General features: G+C 40.6%; 1 protein-coding gene across 34 annotated transcripts in view; it reads left to right on the top strand.

The window, feature by feature from the left end:
* NFIB (nuclear factor I B) overlaps window positions 1–26,415 on the top strand; it is a 494,444-nt gene that overhangs the window by 311,043 nt on the left and 156,986 nt on the right. The window contains exon 1 of one of the 34 annotated variants that reach the window (XM_089317207.1): window positions 26,393–26,411. The exons of the other annotated variants lie outside the window; for them this stretch is intronic. The gene's annotated coding sequence lies outside the window, so the exon portion shown is untranslated. Of the gene's footprint in view, window positions 1–26,392; window positions 26,412–26,415 lie in introns of those variants that run through there. 34 annotated transcript variants of the gene reach the window in all.

Genomic DNA, 26,415 nt, shown 5'->3' with positions numbered 1-26,415 from the left:
ATTCTGTCCCGGTTGCCCCTCTTCCAGGCCAGCCCTCTGCTGTGGCCCGGGAGTGCAGTGGAGGATGGCCCAGGTGCTTGGGCCCTGCACCCCATGGGAGACCAGGAAAAGCACCTGGCTCCTGGCTCCTGCCATCGGATCAGCGCGGTGCGCCGGCCGCAGCGCGCCGGCTGCGGCGGCCATTGGAGGGTGAACCAACGGCAAAGGAAGACCTTTCTCTCTGTCTCTCTCTCTCACTGTCCACTCTGCCTGTCAAAAAAAAAAAAAAAAAAAAAAAGACAAGTTGAATAGTCAAAGATGAGCTAAACCCATCAAGGAAAGTGAACTATAGCACCTGATTTTGATTGAATGATAATAATCTTGGCTTTGAAGTTGTTGAAGATCTGTGTAAAATTTTTCATGGATGAAATGAATGAAAATTATAAAACATTGATGCAAAAATAATTTTTGGCCCATCTTCCTTCCTAGAAACCAATCTATGTTCCCTTCCTTCTTTTTCTCATCCATCCATTTGTTAGTTCCTTCCTTCTATCCTTCCACTACTCGCTTCTTGTACTACACAATTTCTTGGACAAACTGAACTCTTTTTGTAGTTTAGTTGTATTTATTACAGATGATTGTCAGAGGAGCATTTTTTTTTTTTTTTTGTGACAAGGAGATGGAAAGGCATTTTTTTTCTTCCTGCCACAAAGCTGTGCATAGAGGGACATAACAAGTTACAATGGTGGATCTTAAGACACCTTCTCCTCATGATCTTAATTACTTACAGGCTTCCCCAAGGTGATATGTAGTAAGGATGTACCTAGTGGTGAAGAATAGAGGATTCATTCAATTTGTTATTCATTAAATGTGTATTGTCCTTTATGCTAATAATACAGTTACTGGGATTATTACATTTCTTTGGTTTTCTTTTGCATATTGTAACGAAGCAGTTGTGTTTTGTTTTAAAAATGTAAATTTAAAAAATCATGGGAATTCTTTGCTTTATATTCCTTTTTTAAAAAAGACATTTATTTGAAAGGCAGAGTGACAGAGAGAAAGACACACACACACACACACACACACACACACATCTTCTATTTGCTGCTTCACATTTCAAATGCCTACAGCAGCCAAGGCTAGGCCAGTTTGAAGCCAGGAATCAGGAACTCCATCCAGAGCTCCCATGTGAGTGGCAAAGGCCCAAGCAGTCTTGCCATCATTGCTGCCTCCCAGGTGCTTTGGCGGGAAACTGGATTGGGAGCTTGGAGTAGTCAGTCCTTGAACCAGGCTCTAGTATGGGATGTGGGTGTTCTCTGCAGTGGCTTAATCCATGTACTGCAACTCTGACCCCTGTTTCCTATTCCTTTTTGGCAGTTAAAACCTTGCTACTTTATTTGCTGATATTAAAAAAACAAAGGATGCAAAATTGTAAATATAAGAGTAAATAGAAAATCTATGCTATGTTTAAGTGATATAACATTTTTCAAATTTAATCTTTTTAAAAATGAGTTTTTAAAAAGAAGACTTATAAATAGTTCTCAATGTGCCATAAGAAGTAATAATAAAGAGAAAATTGAGAATCTCCCAGGTTTTTACAGCATTGGACAACAAGTTCAAGGCTTTGAAAGTGAAATCCTCTCCCTATGCTACCCTTTTGCTATTCATGATGCTTTTAATTTTCTCCTAGAAGAAGATTTTAAAGGTGGATCTTGTTTTTCATTCTCTTCATTGTGTATTATAAGGGAGTGAAATAGTTTCTCTTGCTGAGAGATAAGGGTAACCACAGTTTTAAAAAATGCTACTCCTTAAATGCACATATCCTTTCAAATCCTACAGCAACTGAAAAAAATCCCCTGATGGATGTAAAATTTAATTAATGTCTCACTACTGTGCAAAGAATGTGGGCATATATGGATAAAGGTGACTAAATTCCGCAGAATTTGTGTGCCTTGCCTATTAAACCTCAAGTCATGTCACAGAAGGGAAAGCCAAGGCCCGTTTTCTGTTTTCCTACCCAGCTGGTTATTTATAAAAGCTGGCCTTGTTTGTTTTGTTCTGTAAGTGTACCATGTCCAGTGAGCCTGTGTAATTCCTGGTCACTGGAGCAGACTTGGTGTGCAGGACGCTTGGGCAGGATTTGGGTTGCTGGAACTGACAACCTGGGATTAGCTGCTCTCCTGCAGGAGGCCCAGGCCCCTAGGCCTGGTGAGAAGGAGCAGCTCCTCGGTGTGGCTGTGACCTCTAACAGTGAAGTGACTGCCGAGCTCACTGATACCATTCGCAGTAACCTGAATGACTGGTTCTTCTGGTCAGGAGAAAATAGCACTGACATCATGTGATTCTGGCAAAGTAAACCACATTGGAACTTGGCCTTTGAATACCCAAGGGGCTGGCAGCAATCTCAGGGGTTGGCTGGGAGCCCCATTGAGTTCACTAGTAATCAGTTGACTGCTGAGCTGGACAAGCTGCCCTAGTTTTTCTGACAAGCTCTGTCTAAAAAGAATGATGGGCAGTCTGCCATTAGGATTTTTTAGCAGAGTTGCTAAAGGTTAACTCTTTAGCTACTGTACATATATCATGTTCTTCGTTATGTGTTGGTATGCAATTAGATAAAACCTTGGAAGGAAGGTTCTAATTCCTCATTCAATTATGGCACCCGGAATTCCTCTCTTGCACAACCAACAGCCAAAGGCAAGGAAAAACACTGTAAAGCTCTTTATATGTATGTTTCAAAGGAATGCCAGTAGATCGGTTCTCCTTGAAGTTTCCAGTTTGTTTTTTTAAACAAAATGCTATAATCCTTAATTATGTAAAATGTCAGATGTTGTATCCTGATGTACTTCCTTGGGAATAGATTATCACCTAAGAGTAGCATTTGAAATACTACAAGCATTTAATATTTATTTATTTTGACATGTATTTGGGCATATTCTTTTTAAAAAGATTTATTTGTTTTATTTGGAAGATTTATGGAGAGAGAAGGACACACACACACAGAGAGAGAGAGAGAGTGAGAGAGATTTTCCATCCTCTGATTCACTCCCCAAATGGCCTCAATGGCCAGGGCTGAACCAGCCCAAAGCCAGTAGCCAGAAGCTTCATCTGGGTCTCCCATGTGGGTGCGGGGTCCCAAGAACTTGGGCCATCTTCCATTGCCTTCTCAGGCCCATTAGTAGGGAGCTGGTTGGGAAGGCCCATTAGCTGGGATGCAAACTAACACCCATGTGGGATGCTGGCATTGCATGTGACAGCTTAACCTATTACTACAACGCTCGCTCCCCAAGAATATTCTTTTCAAAAAGCTTTTGATAACTGAGAGTATTCAAGAAGCGTGGAAGTATTTGCAGTTAATTGTCCTAAGTCCAGGGAAACCAATTCTTTTAGATAAATCCAACTTCTTATGGGTTTGCCTGGTTATCTTTTATTAGAAAGGTGACACCTTAAAAACTTTTATTCTTTCTCCCCCATAGTTGAGATAAAATACAATTGATGGCATTACACAGGTTTATCAAAAATGATTCCCAGTGATTAATTTGGTATGTGGAACCTTACTTTATACCAGTATTTTTCCTAAGGCAAATTCTCTTTCCTATTTGTACTTCCTACATACAGTAGTGACAGAACACAAAGTTCTCGGACAGTGCTTGAATAAGCTTCATAGAGTCACACTGAAGTGCTGATGATGGCATTGTGGGAAGGTAGTGCCAGTAGCTTATTATTTATTTTGGTGCCCACTTGAGAGTTGAGAGTTTTAATGGCAGAAGCTAAGAAGGGCTCTGGACAGGTATCTTCCTACTATGCTGAGCCTTTAATTCTGCTTCCTCTTTGCTCTTTCCTCCCAAAAAGCCATATTTGAAGGGTGGTACAGTTTCCCTCTCATGTGTGAGAGGTTTGTGACATTTGCAATTTTAGGGCATTATTGTCCATCAGAGATCTTAGAAAGGAAGCAGAGAGAAAATGTATATGCAGATGCTTTCCAGTGGATCCGTCATATCCCTAATACCCTTTCACAGTCGTGCGCCACATGGCCTTACCAAGACCTTTCTCCATGGCCGAGCCACAAGCCTAGAGTGACAATCTTTTAGATGCATGGTTAAAGGAAAGTTTTAGTTGGTTAATAAATTTGGTTTGTTACTCTAAGACTTATTAAGAAAAGACGGAAGGAACTCGAGGGTACTGAATTAGGGTGTATAAACAAGTGAAACTTTTTAGCATGTTTATTCCTCTTGGGTGCGGTTTCAGATGAGGAGTCAGTAAAGATGCCATAAGACTTTGGTATTCCTGCATGGTTCAGGAATTTTCCATCTCTTCCTTAGTATGTCCTGTCTGTTTCTAGATCCTCATGTATCTCTGAGGGGTTAGGGGAGGTAAAAGAGCTGCTGAATTCTCCCTCCATCTGCCTTTTCTCTCCTGCCTTTGCCTTCATCTTCATTTTTTTCCCCTTCCTCTTCTCTCCCACCTTTCTACTTTTCCTCCCTCTTTCTGCTGTATATCTACTATTATCAGGCAATGCAAAACAATGTACAAAAGCAATAGGTATCCTCCCTTAGGACAGTTTAGAGTCTAGAGGGAGAAAAAGGCTCCAATCAAAGGATCACAAAAATGAATGCAGAAAGAATAATTGGGGTAAATGGTCCTATGAAAATGCACATGATGCTTAGGAACATAAAATAATGGGGTTTTATAAACACCTGAAACTTCTGGGTAATACTACTTCTTGGGAGCACTTAAGAAAATCAAGAAGTTAGAGATTGTGTCTCCAGTGCTGACTTACTATTTAAACTTGAGCAATTTACCTAAGCTCCTTTGGCCTTAGTGTCCTTACCAGTAAAGCAAGGATGATTCTGTCTGTCTTCCTCCCAACCCTGGGTTCTTTTTATGTGATTTTCAATACTAAATTTGAGACATTTAGTTGACTTATAGTAAGAATCTAGGAGAAGATATCTTTTATTATCATTCATGTTGTAATTCAGTGAGATGTGTGAATTGTGAGTTGTCTTGCCATATTCAAATGTCAATGAAAAGATAGTATATACCTTTACTTTACAACACCAGTTGACTAAGTTGTAAAGAGTCAAACAATGTCTGAAGCAGCCTTTTATTTCTTTTCTTTTTTTTAAAGATTTATATCTATATGAAAGGCAGAGAGAGAAGAGAAGAGAGATTGAGATTGAGATTGAGATTGAGATTGAGATTCTCCCTCTGCTGATTTACTCCCCAAGTACCTGTAACAGCTAGGATTGGGCCAGGTGGAAGCTCGGAGCTCAGAATTCCATTGAGGTCTCCACATGGGTGGCAAGAACCCAAGTTCTTGGGTCATATCATCTGCTACCTCCCAGGTACATTAGCAGGAAGTTGAGTTGCAAGAGAAGCATCCAGGACTCCAACAGGTATTCCAGTGTGGGATCCCAGCTTTGTAAGCAGTGGCTTCACCCACTATACCATAAGACCAGCCCCCAGCAACAGCCTTGCTGCTAATACAGACTCTCCAATAGTTTTCCCTACTTATTTAACAAGCATTGCTGAAGTGTTTGGCAGCCCATTGAAATTTCCCGAAAAATGCTTCCTCTAGCTTTGTCCCACTTCCTTACCTTCCTATTGCTTATTTCAGGGGTCCTTTTGATCATTGAAAGGTATTGGGTTCTCTATTAACTGCAGGTGTCAGAAACCAAAGTTAGGCACGCAGCAAGAAAGGGAAGTTATTGGCTGATGCAATGGGAAGGTCCGGTTTGTCTTCAGGTTCAGCTTGACTCACATGCTCTAATGATGCAGTCAGGTGTGTCTCTGATCCTTTTCCTGTGCTGTCCTCATTGTTATCTTCCTTCTCCCGCAGACAGACTCTCCTTTCACAGTGTTAAGCACCACATTTACTTTCTATTAGTTTAGCAAACCCAGTGGGCAGAGAAATGTTCTCTTTCTCAATAGTCCAAGCAAGAGCTCCTGGGCTGGCTCTTCCTGCGTCACTCCTGAACCAACCCCTTGACTTGGTGCATTCTTCTCACTGGCAGTGCCTGAGTTGCTTGCCTGCCTGCCCTTGGAGCTAGAGGATGAGTGCTTCCAGACTTGGTGGTCTTGGCAAGTGGGGGAGAGTAGCTCCCTAGAGGAAAGCTACAGTGTTATTACTACACAAAAGTAGCAGATTTCATGCACACAACATCCAAACAAATAGATATCCGCTCAAGTTCAAAAATGTAAAAACCACCCCCATCTTGCTTTTAGTTTAGGTAGAAGTGAGACTGTTAACAGGATGACACGATACATGCAGAGTGCCTACTACTAATTGCCAAGTCTTGACTAGATGCCAGGCAGCGGGCCATGTACTTCTGTGTTTTATTTCTGATCTTCCCAGTATCCCCACAAGGTGAGTATTAAAATCCTCCTTTTCAAGGCTTGCAAGCTGATATTTACGAATTGCACTTGTTAAAAGCTACCTAACTATTCAGTGGTGGAGGCAGCAATTAGATACCTGATTGTCACATTGTCCACAGTGGTGCCCTACCCATGGTGTGTGGCCCCCTGGCTGAGGCAGCGCCAAGGCCTGGGTGAGTGGCACATTTTCCTGTGGGAAATTGAATAGGCTTATTTTTCAGGACAGAAGTTTTAAGAGCCAGGATTTTAGGATCCTGTTCTACGGTCACTGACTGTCTCTGTGTTATTGGATGGCTCATGGAAGGCCTCCACCCGTTAGTTTGACTCGTTTGTAAAATGGTCACCATTCAAACAACAATTTGAATTCCAGACTGTTGGCATCGGGCTGTCCCAGCCCCAGCTATTATGGGAATTTGAGGATTGAACCAGTGGATGGAAGGTCTCTTGTGTGTCTGTGTCTGTCTGTGTCTTTCTGTGTTTCTCTGCCTTTAAATTTTTAAAATAAAAATTACAGACAGACACACAAACACAATAGAAATTAATTTTCTCATAGTTATGTGGGCTAGAAATCTGAGATTATGACATCAGCATGGGTGGGTTCTGGTGAGGGCTTGCTTCTTGGCTTGCAGACAATTTTCTTCTCTCTGAATGCTCATATGGGAGAGAGGGAGAAAGAGCAAGCTAGTCAAGCCCTCTGAGGCTTCTTCTTTTAAAATTTTATATCTATCTATCTATCTATCTATCTATTCACTCCTCTAATGTCAGCAATAGCCAGTACTGGCTCAGGCAGAAGCCAGCATCCTGGAATTCAATTCTGGTATCCCACATGGGTGACAGGGACCCAAGTACTTGAGCCATCACTTGCTGCCTCCCAAGGCGGGTGTTGGCAGATAACTGAAATGGAGTGTGGAGCTAGGAGTCAGACTCCAATATGGGATATGGGGTGCCCCAAACACTTCATTGCTGTGCCAAATGCCTGACCCTGCAGTCTCTTCTTGTAAGAGTGCTAAACCTACTGTATCCAGGTGCTATTATATGACTTCAATTCATCTTCATTACCTCTGTAAGGGTTCTATCTCTAAATATAGTCACATTGGGGAATTTGGCTTCAATATTGAGGGAAAACAGGTCAGTCAATATAGTATAATTTCACTGATTTTGTATGAACCACACAGATACCTTGTTGGTTTGCTGTAGCCTATTAGGACGATCAGTGGCAACAAGTAAGATCATTTGGTATAGAGTATTTCCTAGCCATTATCTATTAATCTGGAGTGAAGCGACTTTAGATTACTCATTGAAGTTCCCAGTTAAACGAAAAGATTTTCAAAATGACAAATGTAGGCATGCATTAAACGAATCCAGGTGTCAGATATGTGGAAATAGGGAATATTCATAAAGGGACTGAAAGCTCAGAGGGGCAAATAATGTTGGGTCACATAGAGAGGCCTTCAGCAGTGTGACATTAAACATGGATCTCACACAGTAAATAGGAGCTCACAGGGTAAAGGGCAGGGGGGTATTCTAGGGACTGGGACCATCCCATTTGAAGGTGTGGAACCTGGGTCAGGAGCACAGAGAGCAGGTGGTGTTGCCTCCCAGCTAAGTGAGTCAGTTTGGATTCCAAGTACCTTGCCAGTCACAGGCATTTAGATTTTATTCTAGAGACAGTGGGAAGCTGTGAAGGTATCATGCAAATGAGGAAGTATTCTACTTTTACCCAAGTTTTGGATAGGCTGGTTCTAAAAATACACAGGTTGAGGGAGCAGATATTTGGCCCAAATGGTTAAGATGCCCCCATCCCATATCAGAGTACCTGAGTTTGATAGCTGGCTATCAAATTGACTCCAGCTTCCTGCTAATACAGACCCTGGGAGGCAGCAGTGATAGTTGAGATAACTGGGTTTCTGTCACCTCTGTGGGAGACCTGGATTGAGTTTCAGGCTCCTGGCTTCAGTCCCTGGCCTAGCCCTGGCTGTGCAGGCATGCATTTGGGGAGTGCACCAGTGAATAAGATCTCTCTCTTTCTCTTTCTCCCTCCCTCCACTTCCCTCTCAATAAGTAAATAAAATTAACCCCCACCCCAAAAAAACCCAAACCAACCAATCAACCAACCAATAAAAAACCAACCACCACCAACAAAAAAAGCCCCCAAACAGCAAACCAATGACTTAGGCTTGAATACTTAGGTTGATTAGAGAGCTAGGATTTGCAGGTTTAGTGTATACGGTCTCTGCCATCTAAAATGCCTTCCCCCTTCTTTGTGTAGCTATCAAACTCCTAATCATCCTTCAGTACCCCTGGACTAATGTTCACAGTCAAGTCACTCCTGATGGAGTCATCACTGCCTCTTTTGTCCTATTTTTGCTTGTTTAGCATCATGTTATAACCATATGTTTGTGTATCTCTCCTGCTACTCTGACCTGAGGGACTTTGAGAGGAGGATATGTGTGTGTGTGTGTGTGTGTGTGTGTGTGTGAGTGTGTGTGTGTGTGTGTGATTCTGGTTTGTTTCATCCTGTTGTGTTTTGCATTCACAGTGTATGGTGCTTGTCATACCTTAGACATTCTGATTTGTTGAACATAAGCAAGTTGAACTAAGATGACTAAAAATCAAGACAGAAGCAAGAAGAACAAGGAAAAGCTTCCATAAGTAGGAACAGAAAGGAAAGGGTGTATTATGGGTGTCGGGAGAAGGATCTGAGGATGGTTCCTAGCTTTCTAACTTGGTTATCTGGATAAAGGTTAATTTCCTTGGCAGAGACAGTGAAAGAACCGCTGAATTTGGAAGTGAGTTGTTCAGTTTGGCTTTTCTTTTTGGTTGGGTAGGGACATTCCAGGCCATGATGTCTAGCAGGCAAATGAAAATACAGGTCTGATTTTAGCTTTGTTGTTATCCCAAACCTTTGAAGCCAAAGATTGATTGAGATTGTAGAGGGTGGGAAAGAGAGTCAAGGATATAGCTTTGAGCAATTCTGATTTTTAAGGAGGGGTCAGAAGAATTGAAGTTAAAGAGGTAAGGAAATGAGAAGTCTGATAAGAGGGGGAGAATCAGGATAGCTCAATGTAATCAATGAGAGATTAGGAGCACGTAGGCTAGTCTGTGCCTGAGAGTCTGATCATGAAGGTACTTTGTAATAATAACAATAATAATAGCAGCAGTAGAACAACAGCAATGCTATTTACTGTTTAAGTGTTTATGTTTCAGGCATTTGCTGACTGCTTTTTCTGTGTATCTCATTCATTTCACACTTTAATCCAGTTATCCTTGTTTGAACAGATCTGCAAATTCAAATTCAGAGGGGTCAAGTCACTTGTTCAAGACCAAATATCTAATCAGTATCAGAATTTGGCATACTGCAAAGAACATTAAGTAGTTGCTGTTGTTGTTGTTATTATTATTATTGTGTGTGTGTGTGTGTGTGTGAAACTCTAGAGGCTATGGAAATTAAAGACACTAGCAAAGCTTACTGTAGTCATCCCCATACACTCAGATGAAATGCGTCTCTTTCTCCCTTACATGGATGAGAGGATGTGTGGATGTGTTACATTCCTTTTTGAATTTCTTTCATTTAATTCAGCTGATGTGACTACAATATATCTGGCTGAATTAGTATGTGGCCTATATTTTAACTTTGTTTTCTATTACAAGATCATTTAAAAACCATACTTATCTACCATTTCCTGTACAAACTTCTTGTACTTGGGTTGTGCAACCTGAATTTTTATACAATAAAGATAATTATTTAAGTAGGAAAGAGACTCCTGAATATTTTTAAGCAATTATTTGGTTTAGTGCTTCTATGTGGAATTGCCTGCTTAAGAGATACAAAGACAATTCCTGAAAATATTTGCTCGTAATTGCTGCAGTCTTATGGATGTATTTTCATCTATAATTCAGGAAAGAAAAATTATTGCATGTGATAGACTACTATTATCCCATAAAAGCACTGATTTGTGTATCCTATTTTAGTGCATTGCTTATTCTCAAGAGATAACTATACAGTAATTTCCAAGAAACCAGACAGTTTAATTTTGCTACCAGTATCATTTGAAAGCATTGGTGCACATTTGCTCTATAGCTCTGGCCTCACCTAGATCGTGTGTGAGAAGCCTTCATCAGCAAGGATTCTGGCATGGGCTCTCTCAGCCATTTCATTGCCATTCCAGGCCCTGCTGCTTGAGGTTACCTGGTCTTTGAGTGGATGATGCTTTTTGCCTTTCAGGTTATCCGAGAGGAGGTTAGAGTTTCTCAGAACTTTTATGTAGAAAAATGCTAAGAGGAATGACAGGCGACAAGACACCACATAAAGGAATGGATGGGCACAGATTTTATTTTCTTTTGCTTTTTCTAACTTCAGTTAGTTAAACCAAAGTATAGGTTGATATTCTGGCTGGACATAGAGACTCACTTGTGAATACAGTTTCTCTCTCTCTCTCTCTCTCTCTCTCTCTCTCTCTCTCTCTCTCTCTCTCTCATACACACACACAGCACATACACAACGAAACAAAAGATTCCATAAAACCTATCCCTGTTCTGGAAGAGCTCAGGGCTTGTGGTAGAGGAGGAATCCAGACGGCTGTGATTGTTGCTCTCGTGCCACCTGATGATCTGCCGTATGTGATTCCATTTGTTTTGGGATCACACCCAGATTCTCCACTTTTAAAAACTTTCTAGTGCAGAATATGATTTTTTTGGAAAAGGTAGCATACATTGTTTTTGCAATGTTTCAAATCATTGGTTATCTTTTCTCTGTGTGCTGGAAGTAAAAAAATAACTCTAATCTATGAGAATTTTCATGAAATGACTGGTTTTCATGGATTCTGTACTTCTAAGGAGCAAAGGAATGAGACTGAAATTTTTACACTGTAGTCTCTGTAACTAAAATATTCACAAACTTGGTTAAATCAGCTATCTCTATGAACGACTGGATTTCTTTCAAGGTGCTGTCTCCCTCTCGACATGCTGTCCAAATAACTGTAGTTTAATATGGATATATCTTGATGTGTTTAGATTTGGTAGACCTCTTATCTTTCAAACATGCATCATTGACTTAAAATGCATAGGCATATGTTCAGAACAAAGTTATTTTCAGTCCATATATATTCATTAGCCTGCGTGTGAAAGCACGATTCAAATAACAATCCTTTCAATATTTGTTTTTCTTTCCAAACTTTCTTTTCTCTCCATCTTGGTTTACTTGAACCCTAGTTCTGAACCCTTTAAAGCATTCTCATGGAGCCAGTGTGCATTTGAACGTCTTTGACTGATATAAAATAATTGCTTTGTTGATCATATACCCATGCATGATAAGATATGCATAAGAAGAAATCTGGTACAGAAGTATAAATAATACTTATCTTTAAGCCAGCATCTGTCATCTGCTTGAGCAGACAGTGCTTGCTTGCTTCCTAACACAGAAAGGGCTGAAAGATTTATGGAGCAGCTTTGTTTGTGCTCCGTGATGCTTAATCAATTTTTATTAAATTCTAAATTAAAACTTGGCTTTGACTACAGTGACATGTCTGATGTACAGAACGAGGGAAACTATCTTGGTGTCATGGAAAGGCTAGGCATGGGCGATCCCAATCCCTGATCTATTTCTTCCTGTAGGACTTCTCTTAATAAGTTCGGTAAGTCTGACTGAAACCTTGCAGGCTTGCATTGGAAGAGGTAAATAGAACCCTGGCTGTGGACTCTCCAATTCTAGAGAGAGAGGGAGCATGTATAGTTTGTTTTCAGTGATCTCATGCATGTTCCCATATCTGAGAAAAATTACACAGATTATTTCAAGGTGCATACAATGTGCTCTTTTTGCGTTCAGAGTGCTCAGATAAATGAAGATTCACTCGTTGTGATGACAGAGAATCTTTGGTTTTGATAGTTGAAGTTTATCATACTAAAGTTCTGTTAGAGATGTGGGCTTCGTACTGCAGCCTTTATCTGACTGGTAGATTCTACGCTTGGAATTTCATATAAATTCTTTTGGTTGAATACCAGCATATGGTAGAGACCCACTGAGAGAGGCCAGTTTACAATGACCTTTCATCCTTGTGAACTTATGTAGATATGGAACCTGGAGTCTTGAGGATTTTCTTTTCAGGAAAAAAGTTAAAAATTATATTTGTGGTTGGTCTTTGATTATACGACCATAAGGAGAGGAAGAGGGGAGTTTAATTAAAAATATATTTCTCAATTGAATACTGATACTTCTGTTTTTGAATTTGCTTTTTCTTACATCTGGTACACACCAGACTAACCTGTACATATTATTCCTTTGGAAACATATGTTTGTGGGCCCTGATCCAAAAGTAGCTTATGTATCTACATTGCAAAGTGTAAGGTTTCTTGAAGGGAAGAAAAGGGGAGGGGGACAACCATGAGATTTGTTGTTAATTATTGTTTATATTCTAGGAAATATGGCAGGCTGTAAACTTAAGATCAGAATATCTGTGTTTTTGAATTGTGTAATATGCTACTTAGGAGAAAAGTAGAATAAAGAACTATTTGGAAGCCAATTTTTCCATGCCCAAAGAAAATTAAGAATTCATGCAACTAGTTCCCTCCCATTTTTCATTTTTTTCATGCCATGATTATACTTTTGTGCTACACATTACCCTTTTTTAGTTACAAATGATGCTGATGTTGATATAATCTATGTAATCTTACTTCTTACCTAAGCCTTGATGCATATGCTTGTATTTTCCTAGTCTCCATGGCAGCTTGGTACCCTATGCCTGTGTTGCTAGAAATGCAGTCTGAGGTTTTGGAGTTATTTGAAAACCCAGCCCAGAAAGGGTTAAATGGCAGATAATTAACTATATATTCCCCTCCCCCACCCAACCTCGAATTTGCCCAGAAGGTATTTGGTACTTGAGTATGATCCCATCATGAGGCTTCTTTCTCTACTCACGCTGGTTCAGAAAGACCCTTCGGAATGACTGTGAAAGTGGATAAGAAACGCGGAATTATCAAAATGAAGACAGTCCTGCTCAACAGGATGCCCAGACAAGCTTTGAGGCTACAGTTTGGTTGGTCCTGGCTGTCTAACCTTACAACTATATCTTATGCTGTCACTTGTCAGTGAAACTTTCTTGTGATGCTTGCAGCCTCTGAAGCCAGAGAGTTCGTCTGCTTTCTGTTTTCCTGTGGAGTAATTTCAAGTAGATGAACTGAGGCTTGGGGGAGATTGCCAAATGAGGTGGTGATGATGGCTAAAGAGACTTGGACTTAGGGAGTGCTTTCTGGCAGAAGTACAACGCAGACGGTATCATGTTTTTGACCATGGTACTTTAGACATGCTGCCAAGTGTTTGTAACAAGATAGGGCTGTTACTATACTTTGCTTTTAACTTTACTTTTGCATACAGTACATCCTTCTTGTTTTATAAACTGTCGCATACTTTTTGTACCTCTATAAACAAGTGAAGCTGTTGAGTTTTTGGATAAAGTTTGTAGCAGTCTTGTGTTGCTTCTTCTTTGCTTTATGCTCCAAGTTGAGAGCTGAATAGTAAGATCTTTTTTCACACCATTTATAATGCGATGCACATTTTGAAGGCAATTTAAATTCTTTTGGCTCCCCAGCCATATGCTTCAAAATGGAAGCATTATACATGTCTGAATAGAGGAATAGGTAGGAAATTGGAACATAAAGATATATGGCAGGGTATATAGTGGGATAATATTATCTTTATCAAGAGAGAAAGAGAGAGAGAGAGAGAGAGAGAGAGACACTGTCTCCAGGATGTTTTCCAAACTCTAGGCCCAGTTTTACTAAAGAAAATTTAAAATGTTTCTACAAGAACAGGAACATTTACACATGCAATTTATATGTCCAGTGAGATTTTGGAACATGACCAGTGTATTATAATATGGTCAAGCGTAATGAACTTTAAGGTGAAGCTTTTAATGTGAGAACCAAAAGGAATCTATATGAGAACCGTAGTCCTGTTTTATTGTTACATTTTTACTCATTCTTTTTTCTATGATCCTAGTCCTCTCACCCTCACCATACTCTCTCAATTTTTCTCAGTTTATTTCTACATTGGAAAAGTGAAATGTAATATTCTCCCTCACACATAAACTCTTTCACTCTGTCTCTCTGGAGGATATTTTTCACTGTTTTCACAATCCATTCTGCCTGGGTAGAAAACACCAGATTTCTCCAATATTCTGAAAAGAATTTGTACTTTTCTTAGACAGAAATATCCAGTTTCTAAGCTTCTCTCGTTATAATCATGTAGGCTTTTTGTGGTTATGCCACATTGATCACATGGATATCATTATAAAATAATTAGCCTGATGTTTGCATTGATGTGTTTATATATGTTTCAGTTAGAACAGGAACCCCTTTCTTATTCTCATTTAAGCTTGCTTTCTTACCTTTTTCCCCCTTTTCCAACATAGATAATAAATGACTCGTAATATTAGATCTGATACGATAAGTAGTTCCTTCTGTAACTTTTACCAGACATGGAGATCTGTGACCATATAGGAATTGTAGTATTTTTTTCCTGAAGGAAATAGTTTGTTGATTAAGTATATCCCTAAACTTTATTCACTTAGAATAATATTCTTAGAACATATAACCATGCCATTTTGTCCTCTTGCTCTCCTATACTGTGGATACTTTAGAATGGAGAGTTTTTTACAAAAAGACTTAACAGAATCTATTTATTATTTTCTTTGTAACCATTCTTGAAAAATAGTTTTCAAAGTTAGGTTCCATTTTCCCGTGTAACATTCTGAAAATAAAATGCTACACATCATTTTTAGTTAAATGACAGAAAATCATTTTGTTTTTTTGAGTCAAATTTTTGAATTTTAGTTTGTCAGCATCTCTATGTAATGGGATACATCACTAAACACCCTTGTAGAATCCAGGGTAACTCCCTTTCCTATCATAAACTACATTGTACAACCTAACAGCCTTTGAATAATTACCCGTGATGTACTTTCACCATTGGTTGACCTTATGCTGTTTAGGAGATGCAAGGGAGAGCTGGGTATTAGGAGACAAAAGAAAGAGGGAAAGAAAAAAAAAAAAAAAAAAGCAGGGACTGAATTTCCTTCACTCATTCACTCATTTTGAGAAGAAGCCCACAGATTTATACCTCCACGGGGTAAAATTGTGTCACTGTCTATCTGCACCTTTTTTCCTCTGTGGCAAGAGACGTGGAGAACAGACGCTCACTCCTAAAGATACCGAGTTCCAAAGCACTGACTCACGAGTCCACAATGAAATCCTAGGATGCAGCCATTTCCTACCTTTGTTTGGAAATGAACTGATTGGACCAGGCGGATGTGAGCCCTCAGCAACGGGGCTTTTTAGGAGGAAATGCTTTTTGGTCGCTCTAAGGTACTAGATGCTATTTAGCAACTACTTGGTATTTGACTGGATCAAGCAATGTGAAAATGTTTCCTGGAGTAGATAAAATGGAGTCGCTGTGCCTTGTCATCTGGGCACAGTGTTCCTGTGGTGGTGAAGAGAAGAGTCTACTGTGTTGAAGCCTGTGGATTTTTAATGTAACCTTGTGTACTGGACTCAGCACACAGGGTCCGTCTCTGTAGAATAGGCTCATGTGTGTTTTGTAGCCTCCATACTTAATGGTGACTTCTAGGTGCTGTGCAATCTGGCCTCCCTCCACCACCCAGGTCACACTCTGCATTGTTCTCTGGATCAGCAGTACTGGCCTCCCACTCAGATGAGGCCCAGGCACTTGGCTCTATCTGTTCTTTCTGCTGGGAACTCCCCCACCTTTTTTTTTTTTTTTTGCTTCCTCCTCACTTCATTAAAAGTCTACTCAAATTACATGTGCCCAAACAGTCCTTCCTCCTTCTAACAGTCCGCTCTCACTCCCTCCTCAGCTCTTTCTCCTTCCCTGGCTGGACTGTTTGCCTTACAGCTACCTAACCTAGTTTATATTCATTTGTCTCTTGGTTTACTGTTTCTTACCTCTGCTAGACTGTAAGCCTCCTGTGGATTGGGACTTTGATCATTTTGACTCTTTTTTTTTCTAGGGCCTAAAATTCAGTAGAATGTATGAGAGTGACTTTAAAAAGTTCATGAAAAATGCAAGCTTATTTTGGTGAAACTGTTTTTTGATATCCATGCATATAGGGAGTTCTCAAAAAGTTTATGGAAAACATGTATCATCCAAAAAAAGTGTGGGTTTCAATTTTTTTATATGAAAACAAATGTCTTTTTTTTTTTTTAAAAAAAGAGATTTATTTGTTACTTAAGAGGCAGAGTTACAGACAAAGAGAGGGAGGGACACAGAGAAAATGTCTTCCATCCGCTGATTCACTCCCCAAATGGCCATAATGGCCAGAGTTGGACCAATCCAAAGTCAGGAGCCGGGAGCTCTTCTGGATCTCCCACATAAGTACAGGGTCTCAAGGACCTGGGCCATCTTCCATTGCTTTCCCAGGCCATCAGCAGGGAGCTGGACCAAAAGTAGAGCAGCCAGTACTTGAACTGGCACCCATATGGGATGCCCGTGCCAGAAGTGGATGCTTAACTCAATACACCACAGCGCCAGCCCTGAAAACAAATGTCTTTTAATTCTGTTTTCCCATGAGCTTTTTGAAATATCCTCCTATGTACTGTCTACCACCAAGCAATCTGGTAGATCAACAAAACATTCTTGGATAAAAACCAACGTAGACCATCAAGAGGTGATGCTCTCCTCTTATATTGGGCCGGTTGGCAAGTTATTTAACTTTTGGATACCTTAGATTTCCCATATGATCAGTGGGGACAAAATTTTGTACATGATCATGAAAATCTAATTAATAATGAGTAGTAATCATGAATAGTAGAAAATATCAAACAGTGGTTCTATGAAAAGGAATACAGAAAAAATGAAAGAGTTATATGTTCAACAGGTGTATCTGCAGCGACCAGTGTTTCCATGTAGGTGTTGTCCTCAGCACTTTGTAGCTGAAGATGGATGAGGAGATAAGAATGCCTAACTCGTGAATGATAGTTTAGGGGTCATGGTAAATCAAGAGAATATTGGACATTTCAGTTTGTTGCCAAATTTAACCACCTTCATTTCACCACCCTGATAGTTTTCCATCAAGTATCCTTTCTAGGAATTTCAGGAGTGTGATTTTACCTTGATTTTATTAGGGCTGGAAGCAGTGGTGTAGGATTCTGCCATTTATAATTTTGCAGTTGAGTTTGTGTGGGTTAGTGGCCCTACTGTTCTACTGGATGGCAAATCTGTGCTGGGAGGATTCCATATGCACAAGTATTTCCTTAAATAGTGTTGGCGTTTGCCACTGGTGTTAGGGGAAGAAGAAGAAAAAAAGAGAATAATTCTGGAAGCCCTCCAGTAAGGGGTTAGGAAAGAACTTAGGGACAAATGCTCCTACTTGGAACACAACACTAAATAGTGGTTTTTTGTATTTTTTCTTTTTTTTTTAAGAGAAGCCAAAATTAAACACAGTAGAGTTTACTGTTTGTTAATCAGCATGTGTTTACTTTCTCTTCCAAAAGTGAAGTTGCCAACCAATACATTTCCTACCCAGTGCTATGAATCTGTCCAAATAAACATGGGAAGTAGTAAAACAATGACACCACATGAAAAATATATCCTCATTCATTAAATAGAATCCAAAAAAGTTCTCTGGAATTTAATTCTACAGTGAAGTGAGGACTGTTTGGTCTATTGAGGGAGAATCATGACTTCTCAGTCCAGTCAGTCTAGGGCAGATTAGTTTGATTTTTAGTGGCCATACAGTTCTACATGCATTGTCCTAAAGTTAGGGAGATGAAAATGGATCATTTCGTATCAACTCCTCACCCACATTCCTCATGGACCAGGGCACTTGCGGCATAGTATAATTTTATGGTAATTACAAGCATAAGGCAGTTTGTAGAATCAAATAACCAATTTTAATTTCTGACTTCATCACTGACGATTACTGACAAAGTTCTCAGGGTGAAATTAAGGAATGCTACCTTTGGAGATCACAGACATAAGGGCAAAGAGAAGTTGTAAAGAGAAGTGTTTGTCTTGTGGTCAGTTTTGAAAAATAAAATCAAAGGCGGTAGCCATAGTCAACATGATAGAGAACCTTAAATTCATAAGGTTGCAAAACTGAGTTAGCTGTTAGTGGCCAGTTCCATGTAAAACTGATATGTCTAATGTGTACATATCCTTGTTTTTGTTAAGAGGCTTTCTTACAGGAATAGAAGATGGAAGTGTAATGACTGTTATCATTATAGTCTAAATGTATCTTTAAAAACATATAGGATACTCTTTATTCTAGATCTCAGACTGCAGTCTTCTAACAAAATCTGCTTCAAAAAAATGCAATGTTATCCCTTGCTTTTCATTGTGATTTTAAATAAATGCCTTTGAGCTTCCAGCAGTGACATGAAAAACCCTGTGAACATTGTAGAATCATAAAGTTCAAGTGTTGGGGATAAATGGTGGTGTTTAATAAGGAAGCACATTCCTCCTTGTCGCTCCCCCTCTTCATGGAGGAACGACACAGGACCCTGCGCTGTTCTTTCGTCTGGTCGGCCCTCCCCGGGTTGGCTGCTGGTTCTTCCCGGGTTGCCTACCGACCCTTCCACCTCCGTGGAAGGGCGGTTCCCCCTGCCACATTCCCCACTTCCGCAGGGGAGCAGCACACCGCCGGCCGGCTCTCTTGGGGGCTGCACAGGTGTTCCCTTAGATGTTCCCCTTAGATGTTCCTGGTGCATGCCGTCTCTCTCCTCCTATATAGTCCTCCTCCACCAATCCCAACTCGGCTGCCCACACGCCGAGCACGCTGCTCTCCTCCAATCAGGAGCAAGTCCTACAGTTTATTGGCTGAACTGGAGGCAGCTGTGTAGAAGCTGTTTTCTTCTCTCCCAGCGCCATATTGTGGGAGAGCAGATGCATAGAGTAAGTCTTAATTCCAGTAACAGTATAGTCCGAGTTGCTCCCCACACTCCTGGCAGAACTCTTGCTGCCCATGTGATGGTTTGAGGGTTTTTTCCTTTTGGTACACATCAGGCCAGCCCTTAACCTTTCATATCAGGTCCTAGTGATGCATCTGAGTGAGCACCAAAACAAAAAGATGTTGGTTCTTTGAAGGCCAGTGAGCACCCAATTGCAATGCAATAGTACATGAAGATCAGAGTTTTTCAATCTGTAGCAGTAGAGCAGTGCTGCTGCTTCTTTTTTTTTTCTTTTATAAAAAATAATTATCTGGGGCTGGTGTTGTGGGGTAGTGGGTAAAGCTGTTTGCAGTGCCAGCATTCCATCTGGGCATCAGTTCTAGTCCTGGCTGCTCCTCTTCCAATCCAGCTCTCTGTTATGGCCTGGGAAACCAGTAGAAGATGGCCCAAGTTCTTGGGCCCCTGCACCCGTGTGGGAGATCTGGAAGAAGCTCCTGGCTTTGGATCGGTGCAGCTCCTGCTGTTGCAGCCAGTGGGGAGTGAACCAACAGATGGAAGACCTCTCTTTCTCTCTCTCTGCCTCTGCCTCTCTGTAACTGTTTCACATAAATAAATAAATCTTTTTTTAAAATTATCTGAACACATTTACTTCTTGCATTTAATTAGATAAATGTTATTTAACCAAATAATAGTTCTGGCTAAAACCAACATTATGGTGTGTGTGTAGGGGGAGGGAGGGGATAGAGATCTTTTAGAGTGAGATAGCTTGTGTTACAATTGTCAACCAAAAGCTGTATAACTTGGTCACTGCCTTTGTTATCTAATCTAATCTATTCTAACTATTTACAGATAAGGAATATGAGACCTTCAGCTCTACGGTCTCATATGGGCTCCCATAGCTGCTGAGGAGCAGCGTTGAGTCTAGAAGTATTGAGAGATTCTAAATACGGAACTCAATCTACTCCAATCAGACTGCCTCCCAAGTTTTAAATGCCATTCTTTGAGTATCAGATCACCTAATTAAGGTTTCCTAACCTGAATTTAAAGGAATAAAATGAAGAGTTAGTGATAATTCTAATCTTAACTAGTGTTATCAGCTTCTTATCCATGCTCAGTTCATACCTGAATATACCATTCGGGTGGTTTAAGAAAATCATTTGTTCTGTGTAACTCTTCCATGTATATATAATAATATACACTACCCATATTAATATACTTATATCAGGATACACATACGTTGACATACCAATATACAGGCTAGTATTAGAGAATAAATACCATGAGAATATTCTGTGTGTTCTTTAAATTGAGTAAGAAAATGGGAAGATTTTGGATTGGTTCTGGAGTTCATTTCTATCAGGTGTTCAGGAGAGGATAGATGATGGTAAGAGTGCAAAGATGAAGACTGACAATCTTTGGCTATTTGAAACTTAATAGTACTATTTCAGGCAATTGTAGGGTATGGATATAGAGAAAATCAACCAAGTTTGATAGAAGTATGGAAAAAGTTGTAATGGAAAAATATATGCATTCATGGGAAAAAGGAAAACAGATCAGTTCAGATCAGGGAAAGCTTCCAAAATGAAAGTTAACCACTCACAGGGCGGAGGTATTCCAGGAAGAGGGAACAGTAAGTCCGAGGGCCCCCGAGAGAGCTGGGAAACTGAAAGACCTTTACGTAGCTGAAGAGGCAAACCCGTGTTAACAGTTCCAGGAATTCCTCAAGAGAATCAATCTGATAGTTGGCCTCAGATGTTCCCATTGGAAGCTCTTAAAACTTTACATGAAGTGTTTTTTCTGAGCTTGGTGTTTGTTCTTTAGATTGTTTTTCAATCATCCTCTGTAATGTCCCATTTGAGGAAAATGATCATTGTCCTACATGGACATGTATTTGCCAAGGACTTAGTGATTGTGAAGCCCCAAACACTAAAGCTCTGCCACATCCGACCTGAGAACAGTGAAAGGTTTACAATCTAAAAGATTAGGTTGTGCTAGATTCTGTTCAAAGAGAATGGTGTTTTTCCTTGAAGCTACTTCCCCCCTCTTACAACTGTTTGATCCAGTGTTTTTACTTAAAATCCTGTTCTAATCCTTTTGCATCTGGGTTTTTAACTTATTTTGAAGTAGCTAAGATACCCGAAAAGTATAACTATTTCAACAAACACATGCATGTATCACTTCACTTAAGAAATGCAATTTTAGTTAAAAACAAATTTAAAAAATGAATGATTAAATAATTTTTAAATATATTACTAATATACCTGCCAGCCTCCTCCTCCCAATGTCGCCTTTCTTCTGCTCTCTCTTAAACGTGGTAGTTTTTATTCATAGCGTTTTGTTGCACGTGCATTTGTGATCTGTTTTGATATTGAGAATTCTGAGTTCTCTGATCCTATCTGGAGGGCCATCCTCTGACATGTTAGCCCAGGATAATTCCTCTTAGATTTAACAATTCAATGTGTCAAAGGACTTCAGGCTGCAATCCTGGATGTTCTAGGAGTCATGAAGTTCTCTGCACATCCTTTCTTTGACATGTAACATAAAAATAAAGAATGCCCTGACACGTATTCTGGGAATTATATTCAAGAGATGCTTTGTATATGCAAGATGGTATATAAATTACAGAGAAATTTTTTTTTGAATATTGGAATGAGTGCTAATGATGACAGAAGTGCCCTCTGGGTCATTATTTCAGATCCAAACTGATAGACTAGAATTAAGCAGCCGTAGTTCAGCTCATGCTACTAGGTCACTCTGTCTTTCATACATACGCTTACCTCTCAGTATGTGCAGTTTGCAGATACTGAAGATTAATAGTAAAGCGCCTGAATGCTGAACCCCAAACTTTACCAAGGCTTTTTATGGTAAATTGTTAGCTGGCTTTTTTTTTTTTTTAATTTTTGGGATCACATTCTGAGAAATCCTTTCACATCTGCAAATTTAAGCTTTTGGGTGACTCATGAAAGGATATAAATGGTTTAATTATTGTTTGCATTTGGAAATAGAATATTTAAAGTCATATTTGTGTGGATTTCAGATTTTCAACACCACTGATCATCGTTTTGACTGAAACATACGCCAATAAAGAGCAATGATAAAAACTTCCTGTACTTTGCCTTGATTTTCTTACAAGGTGATGACTTTCTGTTGTGTCCTGTCAAGAGCAAATGCAGCATGTGTTAGCAGAAGGAGGGAGCCAGAGGCAGACCCACCCTCCTGACTGCTCTGCTGAGTGTGTTAGAGGACTGGCAACCCTGGACTTTGTTTCAGGGAGCCCTGCAAATCGTTGTGGGGCTCTCTTGATGTTCTTGCTCACAGACCAGCAGTCACAGAAGGGAATATGTGGGCACATGAATTGAAATAATTATGTAAGTAAAATGTGTAGTCCAACTTATGATAACTTGTTACACTCTAGGATGCTGTAAATCATTTAGAGCCGTAAATGAACATAAAGATCGTTCTCCTTAAATTTCTCATTTTACAGTTTCTGGGTTGGGGACTGGCATTGTGGTGCAGTGGGTTAAGCTGTTGCATCCATATTGGAGTTCCCATTCTTTCCAGTCTAGCTCCCTGCTAATGCACCTGGAAAAGCAGCAGAGGATGGCCTAAGCACTTTGGCCCCTGCCACTTACATAGGAGTGTTGGTTTGAGTTCTGGGCTCTTGGTTTCAGCCTAGCCTGGCTGTTGAGACCATAGTGAATCAGCAGATAGAGGATCTCCTTCCCTGTGTCTCTCCCCACCTCTCTGTCACTCTGCTTTAAAAAAAAGAAGTTTCCAGGGTAGGCATTTGGTGTAGCCATTAAAACACCATTTGGGACATATACATCCCCTATCAGAGTGCCTGGGTTTGAGTCTCGGCTCTCTTCCTGACTCCAGCCTTCTGCTGATGTGCACCGTGGAGGCAGTTGGTAATGGTTCACGTATTTGGGTCCCTGCCAACCTTGTGTAAGACCTGGGTTGATTTCCCAGCCTGGCTCATTCTCAGCAGTTGCAGGCATTTGGAGAGTGAATTTGCAGATAAGAGCTCTCTCAAATAAATAGAATAAATAAATTAATATTTAAAATTAAACTTTTCAAGTTGATTTCCATCTTAGAAAAAAGGGTAGTTCTGAGGCTTGGTTCTAGCTCTCTGAAAAATTTTTTAAAAAATTGATTTGAAAGGCAGAACTACAGAGAGAAAGGGAGAGAATCTTCCATCCACTAGTTCACTCCCCAAATGGCTGCAATGGCCAGGGCTGGGCCAGACTGAAGCCAGGAACCGGGAGCTTCATCCAGGTCTCCCACATGTGTGCAGGGGCCCAACCACTTGGGCCATCTTCTGCCGCTGTCTCAGGTACATTAGCAGGGAGCTGGACTGGAAGTAGAACAGCCAAGACCTGAAGCTGCACGCTTAACGGGATACCAACGTTGATGCCAGCCCCTAGCTCTCTGAAATTTTAAAGTGGACCTGCAGACTTCATTCCTTGCATCTGCCAACGGGTTGTCTTCCTGCCTTCCTTGTCGTCACTAGCTCCTTTGCTTGCAGTAAACCTGGTGGTGGCTTTTAATCATTTGTCTTTTCTTTCCTTTTGGCCAGTAGGAGAACCTACTTTCAAGTTCTTCTTTCCATGGTGGCAAATGATATGGGAAGTGTCCAGGACCACTGTGCCATTGTGGATTTGACCACAGGAAGACAGGCATGCACAGAGTTAAGCCCAAGGCTGCTCTGTGTTAACTGAACATTCCCAGTGTGACGGGGTCGTAATCCCTAAGCAGATGCTTCACGGAGTCTCATTATTGTCCAGAAGTGGCTCTTGTATGAGAGAACGCAGCCATGCAGAAACAGCACAAACACCATTGACTCGCTTACCATAGCTTAGGGTTTTTCCTTTTTAATATCCGTGAACCCATTTCATTCTTACCCAGCCACAGAGAGTTGCTCTTTCCCTCTCTACACCTTTAACTCACAAAAAAATAGAAAATAAACCAACAGCAGCAAACTAGAATCGAGTCATAATGTTCCATGCTGATAAGAGACTGATTTACCTTGAGATCTTCTAAGTTTGTTGTTGTTGGCCAAGGTCTTGGTTCTTTCTCAAGTGTCTCAGCCACATGGAGGCCTCTCAAAACCTTTAAGTCCTGTAATACTATATTTTGTGAAGGAGGAAAAAAATGAGGTTTTTTTCCCTTCTTTGCTTTTGTTAACCCATTCTTGTTTTAGACGCCAACAAAAAGGGTTTTTGTTAACTGGAGCTTAAAATCGGGCAGCTTGCAAAGTATTCTCCCTTTTTATGCAAGGAGGATTAGCTTGGCATGTTATGCAGTTCTCTTGTATGCGCCATTCACGTGTCCTGTCATAAGGTGTATAATTACTGCACTTCACCATCAGCAATCATTCTTAAGTTAAAACCTGTTTTAAACCTCTCATTAATATAAATCATACCGGGAAGGTAGAAAATACACCTTCAAAAAGAACGAAGTGTTAGGGAGTTAATCTGTTCTTTTCATAATAGACCCAGAGTAAATAATTTTTACTTAGCGCTTTTCTTTCTATGCAATCAAAATAGTTTGTGATAAAAGATCTGGGACCAGGAATTGCATAAATGTGCAGTGTTTTATTCAGACAGGATTGGGCTTCCTGCTTGGTGCCAGCCTCGTTTTCTCTCTGTCACCCTTGAACAGTGAAGTGTGTAATCCTCCATTCTTTTAAAGTCAGCCCCCCTGAGAAGACCGTCTCTCTCTTTCTCTCTCTCTCTCTCTCTCTCTCTCTCTCTCTCTCACACACACACACACACACTTATAAATTTAGGAGCAAATTTTGTCCACCTTCAGAGCTTGTGTTTAATGAACCTCCCTGCACACTAGATAGCAACCAAAAGTTATACACAAATGTCTCAGAGGATGGGTTTTCTTTCATGGAAGGGCCGTGAGCAAAGGACTCGGGTATCCAGGGTTTGCCCTGGTACAGGTGTGGCAGCCCTGCTCCTGTAGCACAATAGCCCTAGTGACTCAGCTCTCTGGCACACAGACGCCGCTGCTCCTCTCCCCCTTCTCTTCCCACCAGCAGAGCCTCAGAACTGTTCTGAGCGGTGGCTGTGGGAAGTTCAATAACAGGCTGTGGTTTCCAGGTGAAGAGGTTAGTCAGTCTCAGGAAAAAAGTCTCAAATTCTTACACATCCCAAAAGGCCCTGTGTGATCCGGCCTTTGCCCGCTCCCCCGACCGCCCCACATTTGTTCCTCACTTCTCTCCCTTGAACTTCTGACTCATCATATTTTACAACCTTTCTTCTCTTCTTTGAATTAGCTAAATAGCTCTGCCTTTTTCTACTTAAGGGCCTTCTCTTTGACTAATCCCATTTCCTCCAGGTGATTTCTGTTCATCCTTCAGGTGCAAGCTTAAGCTAACTTTCCTTTTTCCTTTCATGTATTTTTAATTGCATGCCTCCTGTGTGCCAGCACTCATTCCAAGTCCTAGCGATTCGGGGTTGATTTAGACCATCTTCTTCCTCCCATGGGACTTATATTCTAGAAGAGGCTGTTAACAAGGAAGTGTCCCTCGATACCCCCATTCTATGTGAGCTCCCTTTGATTTACATTTCCACCACACTTTGGTTCTTTATAGCATTTATTCATTCTTTTCATCAATATTTGTTAACGCCTATAGGAAACACTTATCAAGCTTGGACAAGTCTGTCTTCTCTGGTGATCTCCAAGCTACATGAACCATGATCTCTTAAATGTCTCCTCTCTGTTGTGTCTCCTTCTCAGGATGTAGATACTGAATGGATGAATAAAGGAATGGCCTTTTTCCAGTGCCCAGACATCTTCCAGTTTGTACTCTGGATTCCTTTACACCACTCTCGTATATTGTCTTTAAAACAACAACAATAACACGTGAATCAGAAATTTATTGAGGTCCACATTTTTTTCTTAAAAAAAAAAAAAAAAGAAAGTTGGAGGGGATGTTTAACCTAGCAGTTGATGTCAGTTAAGATACCTGGTTCGAGTGCAGGCTGTTCTGCCTCCAAGCGAGATTACTGCTAATGTGCTTGGGAAGGTAGCAGATGATGGCTCACGTACTTGAGCCTGTAGCATTCATGTGGGAGATCAGGCTCGGATCTGATTGGTTCCTGGCTTCAGCCTGGCCTAGACCTGGCTGTTGTAGCCATTTGGGGAGTGAACCAGTAG

Source organism: Oryctolagus cuniculus, chromosome 1 (genome assembly GCF_051225735.1).
Source record: "Oryctolagus cuniculus isolate XC-2025 breed Fujian yellow rabbit chromosome 1, ASM5122573v1, whole genome shotgun sequence".
NCBI lineage: Eukaryota > Metazoa > Chordata > Mammalia > Lagomorpha > Leporidae > Oryctolagus > Oryctolagus cuniculus.
Note: the sequence above shows the minus strand (reverse complement) of the source record. Positions and strands in the feature narration are given on the sequence as shown.